We start from the raw sequence: 17,121 nt of genomic DNA on the forward strand, positions 1-17,121 counted from the left end.
TCTCAAGAATTTAGAAGCCCCTTATCCCCTTCATTTCACTTCATTTCGACAAATCCCCTGTTCCACACATCGCGATAGGTTTTACTCCAATGATGTTTCTGAGCAATAAAATATTAATTTGGGAAAACTGAGAGAGGTTTTTGTCCAAAATATGCCAATGAAGAAAAAACTCCTTCAATTTTTACACAGGTGTCATGGTTTTAGAGAAATGTCAAAAATACAGTTGCCTCAGGAGAATTGATGCACCTCTGAAGTGACCTTGGAAAAATCAAGTTTTCTCCTAGCTTGGTTGGCCAAATTACTTTCTTGATGAGTGAAATGATAACTAGACACAAATATCTTTCCAATGAGCTATCATGAGCTCAATTTGGAGTTGAGGAAGACCTTCAAAAGTTGACTGCAACAGCACTCTGCCTTTAGGCAGCCTCATTTTGCACATTTTGACCAGTCTTGGGAGATTTGATTTTTGATAGGGAAAATGAACTCCAAATTGAAAAATTCTAGTTGGTTTGGAAATTATACTCAATAACCTTTCCAATGAGCTATCTCGTGCCCAATTTGGACACCAGGAAGGCCTCCAAAAGTCTCCTGCAAAAAGGCGCTACGCATTGAGATGGTGCGGCGCATTGGACAGCGCTCTGCAGTGCAAATTTTGAACTGGCGCGACACATAGAGCAGGCACGACGCATTGGGTTTGGAAGCCTTATTTCACTCAAAAACTCTCCCAAATTGCAAAATTTTCTCAATCTTCTTGTGTTCAAGTAAGTTAACATTTCTCCCATGACCAATGAATGAGTTTTTCTTAAAATTTATGGTGGTTTAGTGAGACAAAACTCAAACCCTACTTCCTTGCAATTTTTGCTCAAAAACAAGTTCTTAGGGTTTTTAGTTTGTGTTTTTGCTGCCAAATTCCATTCCCTCACTCCCACACTCTTTGTTTCCCACATTCATTTTCTAGTTTCATCCCCATATCCCTAATTCCCATATCCCTAAATTCACTAACCCCATATTCCTAACTCCCACTATGCCAAACCCTAGCTACATATCCCCAAACCCTAATTTCTATCCCAAAGCCTAAATACTATTCCCTAAAACCTTTCATTCCCAAAAACCCTACAGATAGCATAAAATCCTCCCCTCATCATTCCCACTCATCCATGGAGCTCAAAAACATGCAAGCAACCGACAAGCTGCTAAGAGAAGGAAAACCAAGTTGACAACACTTGAAAGGGAAATTCAAGCTGAGCATGAATCTTGGCTTGAGAGGAAAAACTTGCACTTGGGAAAGGATGCTAGAGAAGGCCAACAGGGAGAAGACATTTTTGAGGCATATGGCTTATCATTACATGGCGAGAAACAAAGTCTGCAAGGCGAGAATCAGGAGCTTAAAGGCAAAATTGAAGAAGGCATCAAAGAGGCGAAAGGAGCATGAAGGACTTCAGATATTGGCTGAGGCTTCCTTGGCCCATCACAACACTTGATGGAGAAGACTCAGCCCAAATTTCAAAAAATTTGGGACACTTTTTGCATTTTTGGAATTTTTGGCACAAAAAACAGAGTTTTTTGCTCTATGCGCCGCGCCACCTGGCGCTCGCTTTTGATGGGAGCCTCCAAATGACAAAAACTCAACTTTTTTGGATTTGGCATGGAAAAATATGCTTGCATACCAATGACCAAGAAATTTGGATAGATTTTGAGCCCTCAAAAAGGTCAAAAACACTCAAAAAATGACCTCACTGCCCCTATTTTGACACACAGGAAGCAGTGTTGGGAGAACTAACTTTTGGAGGGGCAAATGGAGGCCAAATTGAAAAATTCCACTCGGGTTGGAAAGTAGATAGGTAGAAATTTCCAACAAGAACACTTGGAGTGAATTTGGACACTGGGAAGGCCCTCAAAAATGGCTCCAAACAGGCGCTACGCATAGAGAATTAGGCGCGGCGCATAGAGGAAATTTGGCCCAATTTGACCAGGAATGCTCTGTTTTTCGCCTATCTTTTGACAGTTTGACTTTTTCTCCTTCTCAATGTCAAAGTTGTGATGTAATTTCATGTAAATGGATGGATAATGATGTAAATATGTCAAATTTTTACTTAAGGAGGTAGATTCATCTATCAAAAAGTTGTTTGAAACTGAATGAATCAGTTCCCTAGTTTCTAGAGGCATGCTGTTCCACTGCCTAGTTTCTAGTTCTCAGTTTAGAATTAGTTGGAACAGCTCCTAAACTTGTGAGCTCTACCCCTTGAGGCTAGGATGAGTTGTTTTTTGCCTATATCTTATTTTTTTCAGTCATTAGCATGGTTGGACTCTTGAGAAAGCAAGGAGCTTCATTGTACACTCATATCAGCATTTTGGCTAAGGAATTGAGACCAGGGTTTGCAGCACTCTTTGGGATCCCTGTGGCATTTGTTTTGGTACAGTGCTTTTCTCTGTAATTGTGAATTTACTTATGTGTTATGTATGACATTTGTTAGGATATTCCGACACATAGGAAATAGTTAAGTACAACTTGGTCTAGTGTAGAGTTAGGTATAGAGTTAGGTAAAGTGTGTTTCTTTACCGTTGTACATTTTGTAACTTACAATCCGACGGTCACGATATGTAGTGATCCGACGGTTCATTCTCTCCTCGGTATTACCGACACTTGATCCGTGGCTTGACACCCGATTGGTCCATGAATTCTATTTAAAGCGCATGGAGGGTCATTTGTAGGGCAATCCGTGCATGAGAGAAACATATGTAAATTTTCATTCTTTTATTAATAAATTTCCTGAAGTGGCCGCGTTGGCTCAGGCCGTGGACTGTTTCCCTCTTTGAGGGTTTTAACCACGTCAAAATACTGGTGTATTGATCCGCGATCTGGTTGTGAGCGGTGTCCTTTTGGTGTTCTGTCTGAGGAACTTACCCTGTAAATTCCTACATGGTATCAGAGCTATTTGAGGGCCGCGTCCGTTGGTGATCCAAATCTGAAGCTGGTAGAACTGCATCCGACTGCCGTTTCCTAGATCTGCTGTTTCTGACTGCTTTCGGGCCGAGAGGACTGCTCTGTTGTGTTGGGAGCATCTGTTCCAGTAAGGAACCCCTTTCGTTTCACGCGAAAAGGTTTCTGGTAGCCCTAGCTGCGTCATTTTTAAGATCTGGAGGTATACAATGTTTATTTGCAGTTTACTGTTATTTTCTCTCTGTTTATTTCGGTTTCGGTTTATTTAACCTTTTTATTACCGGATCTATACCTTTCATTTCTGTGTATTCTCTTTGCCCTGCGACTCTGTGCGATCTGGGCAAATCATAAACAGAAAGGAAGGATTTTTCTCATGCGTATGCTCTTTTCCCTGCGCCTTAGGGTGATCTCGGAAAATCAGAAACATTGAGGAAAATATTTAGTTTCCGGCCAAAGCTAACTTTGAGCCGCAAGGTTCATTTTTGAAAATATTTAGTTTTTTAGCTAAAGCTAACTTCGAGCCATAAGGTTCATTTTCTTTGCATGTCCGTGTTGGGTTTTGTGTTTTTTGTTTTGTAGGGAAAAAGAGCTTTCTCAAAGCAAGCACGCAACCCAAAGCACCCCCCCCTCTCTCTCTCTCTCTCTCAAATTTTTTGTATAGATCAATTGGTTCAAAGCTATTTTAAGAGAGTAGAGGTCTTGGGTTCAAGTCTCCATTTTGTGGGGGCGGACTTTTTCATTTCCGCACATTCCCGCACTTCGTCGGCAACTTCAACAACGTTTTTTCAAAAAGCCATAACTTCTTCATTCGGAAGCCGTTTTCAGAGCCGTTTTTTTTAAACCAGCCTAATTTTTCGAGATCTATCCATTGGAACACTTATTTTCAGCATATTTAGCTTCAGTTTCCATTGAAATGGAAAGTCAATACCAAGTTACCCTTGACAGCACCAACTACTTCCAATGGTTGGCTTACATTGAGGATTTACTTAGAAGTAAAGGTCTCTACAGAATAGCCTCAGGCCAAGAAAAGAAACCAAAGGATGAAGATAAGGCTGCTAAATGGGAAAATAGGCAAGATCAAGCACGTGGATTGATAGGGATGTCTATTTCTCCAGATCTTAGATTCCATATTGCAGAAATTGATACTCCTGATGAAGCAATGAAACAAATCAATAAAGTTTTTGGGATTAAAAATGAAATTAGAGCCCATCAACTTGAAAATGAGTTGCTTACATTGGACCCTAATAATTTTTCTTGCATTGAAGATTTCTTGTCCAAGTTCAAGACCCTTAGATATCTTTTGGAAGGTGTTAAAGTTAAGAAAGAAGATAGTAACCTTATCTATTCCATTCTTACAAAGTTGGGACCAGCCTACTCTGTGTTTGTTTCCACCTTCCATTCTACAAGAGAAGCCTTCATTTCTCAAGGAACAGACTACAAGTCCCCTTCCTTTGACTCTTTTTGTGATTCTTTAATAAGAGAACAAGAAAAACTCTTACACCTTGGTCTTCTTAATCTTGGAAACTCTTCCAAGAAAGCATTAGCCGCCCAGCAGCAACCAAATTCAAAGAATCCTAAGAAGTCATATCCTAAAAAGAATGGTCCTAAACCAAACAAGGGTCCTAAGCAATTTCAGCCCCAAAATGAAAAATCATTTCAACAAAATGATAAGACAAATAAAAACAAAGGGAAGAAGACTGATAGACATTGCAATTTTTGTAATCGAGATGGCCACTTAGAATCAAAATGCTTTAAGAAGATGGAAGCCTTGGAAGCAGCAATGAAGAAGCATAACATCCATTTGGGGCAATCTTCAACTTCAACTTCATCTTCAGGAATGGCACTTTCTGCATGTGGTTGTCAAGCATCTCGGTCTGGCTATGCATTAAATGTATCTTCTTCTTCTCATTCTCATGAGTGGCTCATTGATTCTGGAGCTTCTTATCACATGGCCAAAAACAAAGCCATGTTTTCTTCTTTAAATGATTGTAACACCAAAAATATATATGTTGGTGATGATAGATCTCTTAATGTTGTAGGGACTGGAACTGTTCATCTAGACAATGGTCAGTTTAATGATGTATTATGTGTTCCAACCTTATCCTGAAACCTTCTATCTGTATATCAGATAACTCATTCAGGTGAAGGTAAAATCGTTGAATTTTCACCTCATGATGTTGTAATCAAGGACTTAAAAGATCCTAAATAGATTTTGGCTACAGGCATTGCTGATGATTCTACAAGGTTGTATAAGTTTCACAACTTTGGGTCATCAAATCTTCCCTCAGTATTTGTTGCTCATAACGATGAAGTGAGCAAACTTTGGCATGAGCGATTTGGTCACTTAAACTATCGCTCCCTTCAACATCTATGTAAAGAAAATATGGTGACAGGTCTTCCTATGGTATCTTGCAGAGATGGTGTTTGTTCCGGATGTGTACTCGGAAAACATCATCGGGACAGTTTTGAAAAATGTGCCTCTTGGCACACCTCAGCCCCTTTACAGCTTGTGCATAGTGATTTATGTGGTCCACTTCCAGTTGTGTCATTCTCTGGCTGCAAGTATTTCTTAACTTTCATTGATGATTTCTCCAGACGCACTTGGGTATACTTCTTAAAACTCAAGAGTGAAGTATTTAACACTTTTTTGGCCTTCAAGGCCTTTGTTGAAAAACAATCTGGACATCAAATTCTTAAGTTAAGATCTGATAATGGCGGAGAATATGTTAAAAACACATTCATCAACTATTGCACTGAGAATGGAATTCAAATGCAACATACTGTTCCATATACTCCACAACAAAATGGTGTAGCTGAAAGGAAGAATCGCACCTTAAAGGAAATGGCTAATTGTATGCTACAATCTAAAGGACTTGGTCTTAGTTTTTGGGCAGAAGCAATTAACTGTGCAAATTACATAATAAATTGCACTCCTACTAAGGCTTTAAAGAATATCACTCCAGAAGAAGCATGGAGCTCAATCAAACCAGATGTAAGTCACTTTCGTGTTTTTGGAAGTGAAGCGTGGGCCCATATTCCAGATGAAAAGCATAAAGCTTTAGAACCTAAGAGTGAAAAATGTACTTTTTTTGGATATTTTAAAGATGTCAAAGGCTATAGACTTATTCCATTTAAGTCCAAAAATGTTATCATTAGAAGAGATGTAAAATTTGATGAAAATATATCGGCCTATGAGCCTAGTCCGGCGGATGTGCCACCTCTCCCTATCTCTTCTACCTTTGAAAACATTTCTTCTTCAGATGATGAAAGTGAGGATGACAATCCTCCCCCACCATCTCAGGATCCTCCTTCAGCTCCTGAGCTTCCAAAATGGGTTCGTGCTACTCGAGATGCAGCAGGTGATCTTGCCGGTGATCCTACAGATCAGCGACGCACACGTTCTCAGTTCGAGAGAGCCTCTTCCTTACTGGCTCAAGCTCCAGTAAATTATGATCCTGACACCTTTGCAGAAGCTTCAGGCCATCCAGATTGGGAAGCACCTATGAATGAAGAATATCATTCATTATTGGCAAATGATACATGGGATCTTGTTCCTCTACCAAAGGGACGAAAACTTGTTAGATGCAAATGGGTTTACAGAACCAAGTATGGACCAGATGGGAAAATTGATAAACATAAAGCTCGTCTTGTTGCTAAAGGTTTTTCACAGGTTGAAGGCATTGACTACATTGAAACCTTCTCCCCTGTTGCCAAAATGAACTCTATCCGCCTTGTTCTTTCCCTTGCTGCCTCTTTCAAATGGGAAGTCCATCAGATGGATGTTAAATCTGCCTTCTTGCATGGGGACTTGCATGAAGAAATCTATATGGAACAACCCATTGGCTTCATACAAACAGACTCCAGCCTTGTATGTCGACTTAAGAAATCCCTTTATGGTCTCAAGCAAGCTCCTCGGGCTTGGTATGCCAAAATGGATAGCTTTCTTTTAGAATCTGGCTTTTCTAGGTGTCATTCTGACAATACTGTCTACACCAAGAAAGTGGGCAACTCCCTTATCATCCTTGTTCTTTATGTTGATGATCTTATCCTTACTGGTAGTGATCCCAACCTTATATACCATGTGAAGTCTAGCCTTAAAAGGAAATTTGAAATGACAGACTTAGGACACTTACACTATTTTCTCGGTCTTCAAGTCTTGCAATCCAAGGAGGGTATTTCCCTTTCCCAGTCCAAGTATGCTTGTGATATTCTACGTCATTTTCACATGGAAGACTGTAAGCCAGCCCCTTCTCCCTTTCAGTCTGGAGTCAAACTTTCAGTCACTTGTAATTCTCCTGAAGTTGATGCTACCTTATACCGTCAACTTGTAGGAAAACTTTTGTATCTAACCCATACTCGTCCTGACCTTTCCTTTGCTGTTGGCCTTGTTGCTCGGTTCATGCAAAACCCCCATGAAAGTCATTGGAAAGCAGCTAAAAGAATACTTTGTTATGTTCGAGGTACAGTTCAGTTTGGGATTCATTACAGTGCCGAAGCAGCTCCTCTATTGGTTGGTTTCACTGATTCCGATTGGGTTGGTGACCCTGATGATCGGAAGTCTACTGCCGGTTATGTGTTCACTCTTGGTTCAGGACCTATTACATGGGCTTGTAAGAAACAAGCTTCCATTTCTCTTTCATCAGCAGAAGCAGAGTATCGTGGTGCCGTAGAAGCTAGTAAGGAAGCCTTGTGGCTTCGTCAGATCCTGTCAGAGTTTGGCTTTCAGCAGCAGCATCCGACTACACTTTGGTGTGATAATCAAAGTGCCATTCAGCTATGCAAAGATCCAGTCCAACATCAGCGTAGCAAACACATTGAACTGCACATGCACTTCATCAGAAAGCTCATTCATGACCATGTTCTTGAAGTGCAATATTGTTCAACAGATGATCAAGTGGCAGACATCTTTACAAAGGCTCTCACAGAGGCGAAGTTCACTAAACTTCGATTTATGGTTAGAGTTCAGGAAGTTGTCACTAAGGGGGGATAGGCTCTAGTGCCTCCTTCCTTCTCCTATTGTGTCATATTTGTAAATCCTTCAATCCTATCCCAAGTTGTTCTTAAGGGGGGATGTTAGGATATTTCGACACATAGGAAATAGTTAAGTACAACTTGGTCTAGTGTAGAGTTAGGTATAGAGTTAGGTAAAGTGTGTTTCTTTACCGTTGTACATTTTGTAACTTACAATTCGACGGTCACGATATGTAGTGATCCGACGGTTCATTCTCTCCTCGGTATTACCGACACTTGATCCATGGCTTGACACCCGATTGGTCCATGAATTCTATTTAAAGCGCATGGAGGGTCATTTGTAGGGCAATCCGTGCATGAGAGAAACATATGTAAATTTTCATTCTTTTATTAATAAATTGCCTGAAGTGGCCGCGTTGGCTCAGGCCGTGGACTGTTTCCCTCTTTGAGGGTTTTAACCACGTCAAAATACTGGTGTATTGATCTGCGATCTGGTTGTGAGCGATGTCCTTTTGGTGTTCTGTCTAAGGAACTTACCCTGTAAATTCCTACAACATTATCTATCTTGTTTCTTCCTAACTAAATCAAACAAGAGTGTAAGTAGAATCCATTGAAATTGCAGTGCTCTGCTTGAGGTTTGCTTTAGTTTCTTGATGTTTTTAGCTGTTTGGAGAGGATCCATGGTTTCTCTTTCCATCTTCAACTCCTCACCTATCTAATCCCTCCATCTCATTCGATTTTAAGTGCCAAAAACAATTGCCTACCTTGCCCCATTGAGATCTCTGTAGGACTGAGCCTCAATCCTCACACCCAAAATCTACCTTTCCATCTGAGCCAAAAGAAACATTATTTTATTCAATCAAATTCTCTTGCACATATACCTAGCCTAAAATCAGTATTTCTATCAGTCATCTCAAGCCCTCATCGATCATAATTTGCTGAGATTGACCCGGAGAGAGCCCTCTCCTGACCTGGTAGGGCTAGCTACTAGGATGAGTGTGGTTTGATGTTGGCCCTGGATCCTACCTTTTCAGCCTGAGGTAGATTTAGGCACTAACATCATGCATAATATTGGTTAGTGCAGTTGGATATAGGTACAAAGAAGTGAGTTCATCATTGGGTAAGAGCTTGTGCATTTGATTTGAATGGTATGCCTATCACAACACATTTGAATGTATTACTGTTGGGATCACACAGTGTGTTGTTGGGCATGGATTGGTTGTATCTTCATTGCTACAAATAGTAAAAGTGTAAGAATGAATCCTAGCCAGAATGGAAAGGGAAAGACAAAGGTAAAGATAAATGGAAGCCTAAGAGAGCAAGGCCTCAAAATGAAGGGGAGAAATAAAATGTGGCACCTCAAAAGAAGTTTAATGCAGCTAGACAGGGACATGGATCACAACAGTAGCACAAAGGTAATGATACTAAACGGTTGGAGTGTTGAACATGTGGTGAGGAACACCTTAGGAGAGATTGTCCACAGAATCAGGGTGGTAGGCCTAAGATATATAGTGCACAAGAGGCACATACTGTTGGGGATGTGGGGCAGAGTATTCCTTGTATTTATGCAGTTGTCGACATCAGACAGATAAAGAACCAGGCATCTATCATTGAGATGGACGGTAAGCTTTCTGATCAAGTTATTTCTATTTTGATTGATCCCAGATCTAATTATAGCTATGTTAGTCCTGAATTGGTGGATAAGTGTGGTTTGAGTAAGGAATTGCATGCATAATCTTGGTTAGTGTAGTTGGATATAGGTACAAAGAAGTGAGTTTGTCATTGGGTAAGAGCTTTTGCATTTGATTTGAATGGTATGCCTACCACAACACATTTGAACGTATTACTGTTGGGATCACACAGTATGTTGTTGGGCATGGATTGGTTGTATCTTCATAGGAACAAAGTGGATTGTCATGACAAAGCCATTGAGTGTGTTAATGAAAATATGGAACCAAGAGTCTTACAGGGAAAGAAGAAATACACATTAGGTAGGATGGTGATAGCTATGTAGGAAAAGCATAGTCGCGGGAAAGGATGTATGTTTTTCGTAGTGACCATTTCTAATAACAAGGGCAAGGAAGTTTAGGATGCAGATGTGTTGAGAAGGTACCTGGTTCTACAACATTTTTAGGATGTATTTCCTGAGGAAATTTCAAAGTTTCCACCTCACAGCGAGGTAGAATTTTCTATTGAGTTAGTGCCAGGGGCAACTCCAACATCAAAAGCACCTTATAGGATGAGCACACCTAAGTTGGTAGAGTTAAAGTTGCAACCAAAGGAGATGCTTGACAAGGTATACATTAGGCTAATTGTATCACCTTGGGGCACACCAATGATATTTGTGAAGAAGAAGGATGGTACTCTCAAATTATGCATTGACTACGAGCATCTGAACAAAGTGACTATTAAGAATAGGTATCCATTACCGAGGATTGATGACTTGTTCGATCAGTTGAAGGGAGCAGCAATGTTCTCGAAGATTGATCTGAGATCCAGATACCACCAGGTACGCATCAAAGAGGAGGACATTTACAAGACAAATTTCCAGACTAGGTATGGGCATTATGAGTTTGTTGTAGTTCCATTCGGTTCGTCTAATCCCCCAGCTACATTTATGTGCTTGATGAATAGTATGCTGCATCCGTATTTGGATAAGTTTGTTATTATGTTAATTTATGATATACTGGTATATTCAAAAAATGAGGAAGAGCATGCCGAGCATTTAGAAGCAGTGTTGAGGTTGTTGAGAGAGCATCAGTTGTATTCCAAGCTCAACAAGTGTAGTTTCTTTCAGATTGAGGTACACTACTTGGGACATGTTGTCTTCAAGGAGGGAATTGCAGTAGATCTAGAAAAGATAAGGGCCATCATGGAGTAGGTAGATCCTAAGAATGTAGATGATGTGAGATATTTCATGGGATTGGAAGGATACTATAGGAGGTTCATCAGGAACTTCTCACAGATTTCTTATCTTATCACATCATTGTAGAGGAAAGGTAAGAAGTTTGAATGGAAAAAGGAGTGTGAAGCTTGTTTTGAGTAGCTTAAGCAATTGTTGACATATACACCAGTGTTAAAGATAGAAAATCTAGACAAAGAGTTTGTAGTATGCACAAATGCTTGCAAGAGAGGAATTGGTGGGTTTCTTATGCAGGATGGACAACTTGTATGCTATGAGTTGCGAAAACTAAACGAGCATGAGCAGAACTACTTGACGCATGATTTGTAGTTAGGAACGATCATACATTCCTTGAAGATGTGGAGGCACTATATTCTAGGCAAGCGGTTTTTATTGAGGAGTGATCGCAGTGGGTTATGGTATTTATTTGACCAATCGAACCTGAATGGTAGGTAGGCTCGATGGTTGGCTACAATCAGTGAGTTCAATTTTGAGATCAAATATATCAAAGGTAAAGAGAATAGAGTGGAAGATGCTCTTAACAAGTGGGTACAGGTAAATCACTTAGTAGCTATGAGCTCCTATGAGACAGACTTACATGATAGGATATTGCAGGCAGATCAGCAGGATGACAGGTATATGGAGATTATGCACATGTTGCAGCAGAGTACATGACACATGTACAAGTACATGTGGTGGTACAGGTACATGTACATGTAGTGGTACAGGTACAAGTACATGTAGTGGTATAGGTATAGGTGCAAGTGCACAGGATGTGGACTATTGCCTTATAGTAGATGGACTGGGTCGATTCAAAGACAGGATATATGTGCCAAACAATAGTGAGCTCAAGAAGGTGATCTTGAGGGAGTTTCATGCGAAACCATATTCGGGTCACCTAGATTACTAGAATAAATTGACATCAGTGAAGAAATTTTATTATTGGTCGAACCTGAAGAGGTATGTAGCAGAGTTTGTGGCTAGGTGTTTTGATTGTTAACATGTGAAGGCAAAGTGTAAACATCTAGGTGGATTGCTACAACCGATTGTGATTCTAGAGTGGAAATGGGAAGTCATTTCCATGGACTTCATCACAAGTTTTCCGAGGACAGTGAGACAACATGATTCCATCATGGTTATTGTGGACAGGTTGAAAAAAGTTTCACATTTCATTCCAGTGAAGTTTGCATTCTCATCTAGAGATGTAGCACAGGTATTCATCAAAGATGTGGTCATATTGCATGGTGTTCCAAAGAATATTGTGTCAGACAGGGAGGCAAATTTCACTTCCAAGTCCTGGAAGGAGTTATTTGCAGGTTTGGGCATAGAGTTGGCCTTCAGTACAACTTATCATCTACAAACATATGGACATATAGAGAGGGTCAACAGGATATTGGAGGAAATGTTGAGGATGTATGTGATGCATCATCAACGAAAGAGGGAAGAGTATCTTCCATTGGTAGAGTTCGCTTACAGCAATGGGTATCAGGAATCTTTGAAGACAAGTCCATTTGAGGCATTGTATGGGCAGAGTTGCAATACTCCTATCAGTTGGAGTGATCCAGTTAATAGGGTGTTGATTGGACCAAACATGTTGGCAAACATGGAACAAGAAATGCAAGTGATCAAGAAGAATCTAAAGGCAACACAGGATAGGTAGAAAAGCTATGCAGATCAGAACAGGTTGTTCAAGGAGTTCCAGGTTGGGGAATAGGTGTACTTGCACATCAAATCGAAGAAGATCTCCTTGCGTATTGGATCATGTGCCAAGATGGCACCATGGTTTTGTGGACCCTTCAGTATTATTGAGAGGATTGGGCCAGTAGCCTATCGACTTGCACTGCCTCCAATAGTGAAATTCCATGATGTTTTCCATGTGTCATTACTTAAGAAGTATGTTAAAGATGTTGATCATGTGATTGACTGGTCTGTATTGTAGGTGGAACTAGATGGAGAATTCCAGCTGGAGCCTCAATGTATATTGCAGAAAAAGGTGCTCATGCTTTGGAACTGAGCAATCAAGCAAGTTAAAATGTAGTGGAAACACTATGGGCCCGATGAAGCTACATAGAAGATGGCAGATCAGATGTGGGCTATGTATCCTTCCTTGTTTGCCAGATGAGGCAAATCATTTTTGGTATGGTGTTTTGGTACATGTTTTGATGATGTTTTGGTATATGTACATATGTATATGGATGTAAATAACACCATGAGCTATGGTATAAAGCTCCAATAAGCGGTATGGGTGTCATGTTGTCATGTGTTAGGTCCTTATAATACTAGTGGTTCCTCCATTACTATTGTCGTTGTATCCCTTATTGTTATTGTTGTGCCCCTATTGTCCCCATATTATTACTATTGTGCCCCATTGAATCCCTCTATTGTTATTTTTGTGCCTTTATATTATTATTGTTAGGTCGGCTTGGTTATATTGTAACCCCTTAGGCTCCTATATATAGAAAGGACATTTTTTCATTTGAATCATCCAAGAATTGTTCATTTTTGTAATGTAAAGGAGGTTTCCCCCCCGAAGAGGTTTATTTATAAGGCTTTCATCTATCTTTTCTATCTTTTTGTGAGTTGGTTTCATAACATTTGGTATCAGAGCTTTGGATTCTAGGGTTTCGCTGCTCCAAACAGGTCATCATGGAATTTTTGCTATAACTTTTTTTTTGAGATGTTTCAAAAGCTAAATCAAAAACCCATTTGAGAAACAATCGTGCTGAACCTCCAGATTGAATTTCAGATCTTGCCTCACTATATTTTCAGAGATATAATATGAGAAAGTTAGGGTTATTGCAGACCCCCGAATTACATTCCAAACAGGTCACCTTGGGAAAATCGTCATAATTTCCGATCTGAGCATCAGACTGAATTTTCATAAGAAGTTGCAAAAAGAGGACATATTGTATTTTTTTGGCTATCATTTTTAGAACCTAAGGTTGAAAAAATGATCCGCAGTATGTTGTACAAGTTAGCTCTACTGAACCAGTCTATACTCAGGTCATCATGGGAAATTTGGCATAACTCTTCATTGGATAATCCAATCTTGATCAAACTTGCGGGGTTAGAAAGATTACTCGGAGGGTTACCAAAAGAAGAAATTTCAGACCTGGGAGATCCAAAATTACAGAGATACATCAGATTCAATATCAAGCTCCTACAAAGTGAAAAAAAAGGTGTGTAGTTTTTTTAAATTTTTGCATAAGCTTGGTTTGAAAAATTAGTTTGAAGGAATTAAAAGGGCATAGTGAAAAATTATTATCAGTAATTGATGCCCTGAAGAAATAAAATGGAAACACCTAGTAAGCAACCTGAAAGCTCTAGCATGAATCATGAAGAAGAGGAAGAAATGAAACATGATATATCAAAATTACGAGACCAAGTGCAACAAATTTCACTCGCACAAAAAGTAACAAAAATTAAGATGGATGGTTTAAAGAAAGGCGTAGAATCTAAGATCGATGATTTAAAGAAAGGCGTAGAAGCTAAGATGGATGGCGTGGAAGGTAAGATGTGTTATATTCTTTCCATGACTATCCCATGTAGTTAACCGGGGGTTAGAGGGGGGGCGAAGCCCCCCTTCATTGTGCCGATTGTGTAGCGGGGGGGGGGGGGGGGGGGGGGGGGGTGTCACAGGGGGTTTGAGGTGTACCCGTAACCCCACTTTATGGGGTCCGGGGTAGCTCCCCAGAAAATTTTGGTTTTGGACCCTATGTTAGGTTGGGCAGACCCGCCTATGGTTTTATGCCTGATTGTCGCACATGTTTTTTGGACGTGATGGTTTTCAGTCTGTTGAGCCCTAAAACTACCTCTCTTCTACATACTTTCCTAGACCTTTTTCCCACATTAGTGCCTCATAAGTTATCAAAGATCATTACATATTGATTTTGGGAGTACATTTAAGTGATTTTCTAACAATATTCTTGTGTGTGCTATTTGATTTAGATTTTGTTCATCAGCTGCGAAACGTAGCCACTTTCTGCAGCTGACTCACAATTCCGCAGCTATTTTATTTGTTCTCTAGGTTACAAATGTCGGAAAATGAAACGAGGCATGTGGGCAACTCAGAAATGATATGGGCATGGACAAGGTCCTATCTGTTCAGTCGAATTCGTAAAGAAAAGCCTTGGTCAAAGGATGGTCAAACAAGGAGTCCTACAGCAAATATGTCTCTGTTTTCAGCACGTGAAAGGTCTAAGACTGTTCCTAGATTTTTGGATCCCTCTTGACAGCTGCAGGCCGTCTCCACGACGCGAATCCAACATCCACCTTTTGTAGATTGAATGATCATGGAAACCAAGACGCTGAGCTTACAGGTTCTATCTTTTTACATGTCCTCTGCTGAAGATTTCTCACAGAAAAACAGTTATGTAATTTCCTCTATAAATAACGCGTTTGCAGACGCAAATAGTTAGTCTTGATGTAGTCTTGCTGTTAGTTTTTATGCTGTTGCTGTAGCGTTAGCCCTGCTGTTGTAACGAGAAGACATTTCCTCTGTTTTGCAATATAAAACTCTGTTTCTTATGACTGTGTAAGCGTGATTTTGGGTTGACAACATATTAACCAAAGGCCGTGCAGAGGGCCCCTGCTGGCTGAGGTTTTGTTTTTCATTTTTGTAAAGTTTTCATGCATCGTTCCCTTATTTTCACTGTATATATTTCATAATTTGTTTAACTGTATATGTTTCATAATTCATTTATGGTGTTAATCTTTCATTCCTGTACATGATTTTCTAGTATTGCATACTTTTACTAACACTGATCAATGTGTTTCAGGATAGGTTATGCTCGAGCTTTTTCATATAATTTTTGCATTAAATAGTGACATGAAATTTGCCTCTCTGTTGAACTTTTCTTTTAAGATTTTTCAGTTATGCTTTGATTTTAGTGATATTCATTTGCTGCTATTAACTAGTTCAGATATCAAATTCTTCATGTTGTTTGATGTTATCTCCGGTGCCATGGCTTAACCCAAAAAAGCTACTTGACGAGCTATCGGATTATAAGTGAAGTGATTTGATTTTGCTTTCATTAATCTGCAAGTAGGTAATTTAGATATCAATTCTTCATGTTATTTGACGTTATCTCCGGTGCCATGGCTTAACCCCGAAAAGCTACTTGGCGAGCTATCAGATTATAAGTGAAGTGATTTGATTTTGCTTTCATTAATCTGCAAGTAGGTAATTTAGATATCAATTCTTCATGTTATTTGACATTATCTCCGGTGCCATGGCTTAACCCCGAAAAGCTACTTGGCAAGCTATCGGATTATAAGTGAAGTAAATTGATCTTGCTTTCATTAGTCTGCAATTTTTGGCTTGTTTGAGTGCAATAGTTTAGATTTTATTTTTGTATTTAGATGGGCAGCAGAGACAGTGATTTCATGATCAGTATTTCATCTTTTGTTTGATTTAAGTCGCTGCACATTTACATTTCTATTCAAGTACTAATTTTATCACTAGCATGTTTTGAGATCTTTTTGAAGTGCTAAGTTTTGGAAGTTATCATAAGAGACATAAACCTTGTCTTAAATATACATCCATACTTGCCCTCTAAAAGTATTCTTAAAACTTAGGAATAGGATTTCCATTTGCATTAGGAGACCAACAAAGACAAAACCCCAAAAACAAAATAAAATTGAAAACAATAAAAAGTAAGGAAGAGGTTGTCTTGCACATATAGAGTGCCACACTTCATCATTTTACGACTCCCGGATTGATAATTAATGTAGCAATTTAGGACATACTAAATTGACTAAAGATTTTGGTGCCACTGCCGAGGAAGTGTGACTAGGCAGCCGATCTCTTACATAAAAAAAAAGAAGGGAAAAATTGATAATTTCTTGAAGTATGCTCTCCTCTTGCACCTAGTGTGATCTGGAGGATCAGAAAAGAGAATTATTAGTTTAATAATTTCTTGAGTATGCTCTCTTCTTGCACCTAGTGTGATCTGGAAGATCAGAAAAAGGATTATTAGCCCAACTAAAAAAAATCATTAAAAAAAAATAAATAAAAAAAATGACATGCATAGAGCAAGAGATTCTAGGGGAAGGTTTATAGCTAGGGCCAAAAGTTTGATTTTTACAACTCCAGCTACTTCAAGGCATAGACAAGATACACCTCCATCCTAGACTCATACTCCCAACCTTAGGATTCCTGGAATTCAAGGGGCAGCAACTGAATTAGAAGATTCTCCCACACTATCTACTAAATTTGATCTAGGAGAAGAACCTTTCTTCACTTCTATAGGGGAACATATTGTAGTCGAAGAAGTAGAATCACCTAGAGAAGAAGGAAAGGAAGAGA

Source organism: Pinus tabuliformis, chromosome 1_1, assembly GCF_031772625.1.
Source record: "Pinus tabuliformis cultivar Carrire ecotype Pingquan chromosome 1_1, CPIR1, whole genome shotgun sequence".
In the NCBI taxonomy this organism is placed as follows: Eukaryota; Viridiplantae; Streptophyta; class Pinopsida; order Pinales; family Pinaceae; genus Pinus; species Pinus tabuliformis.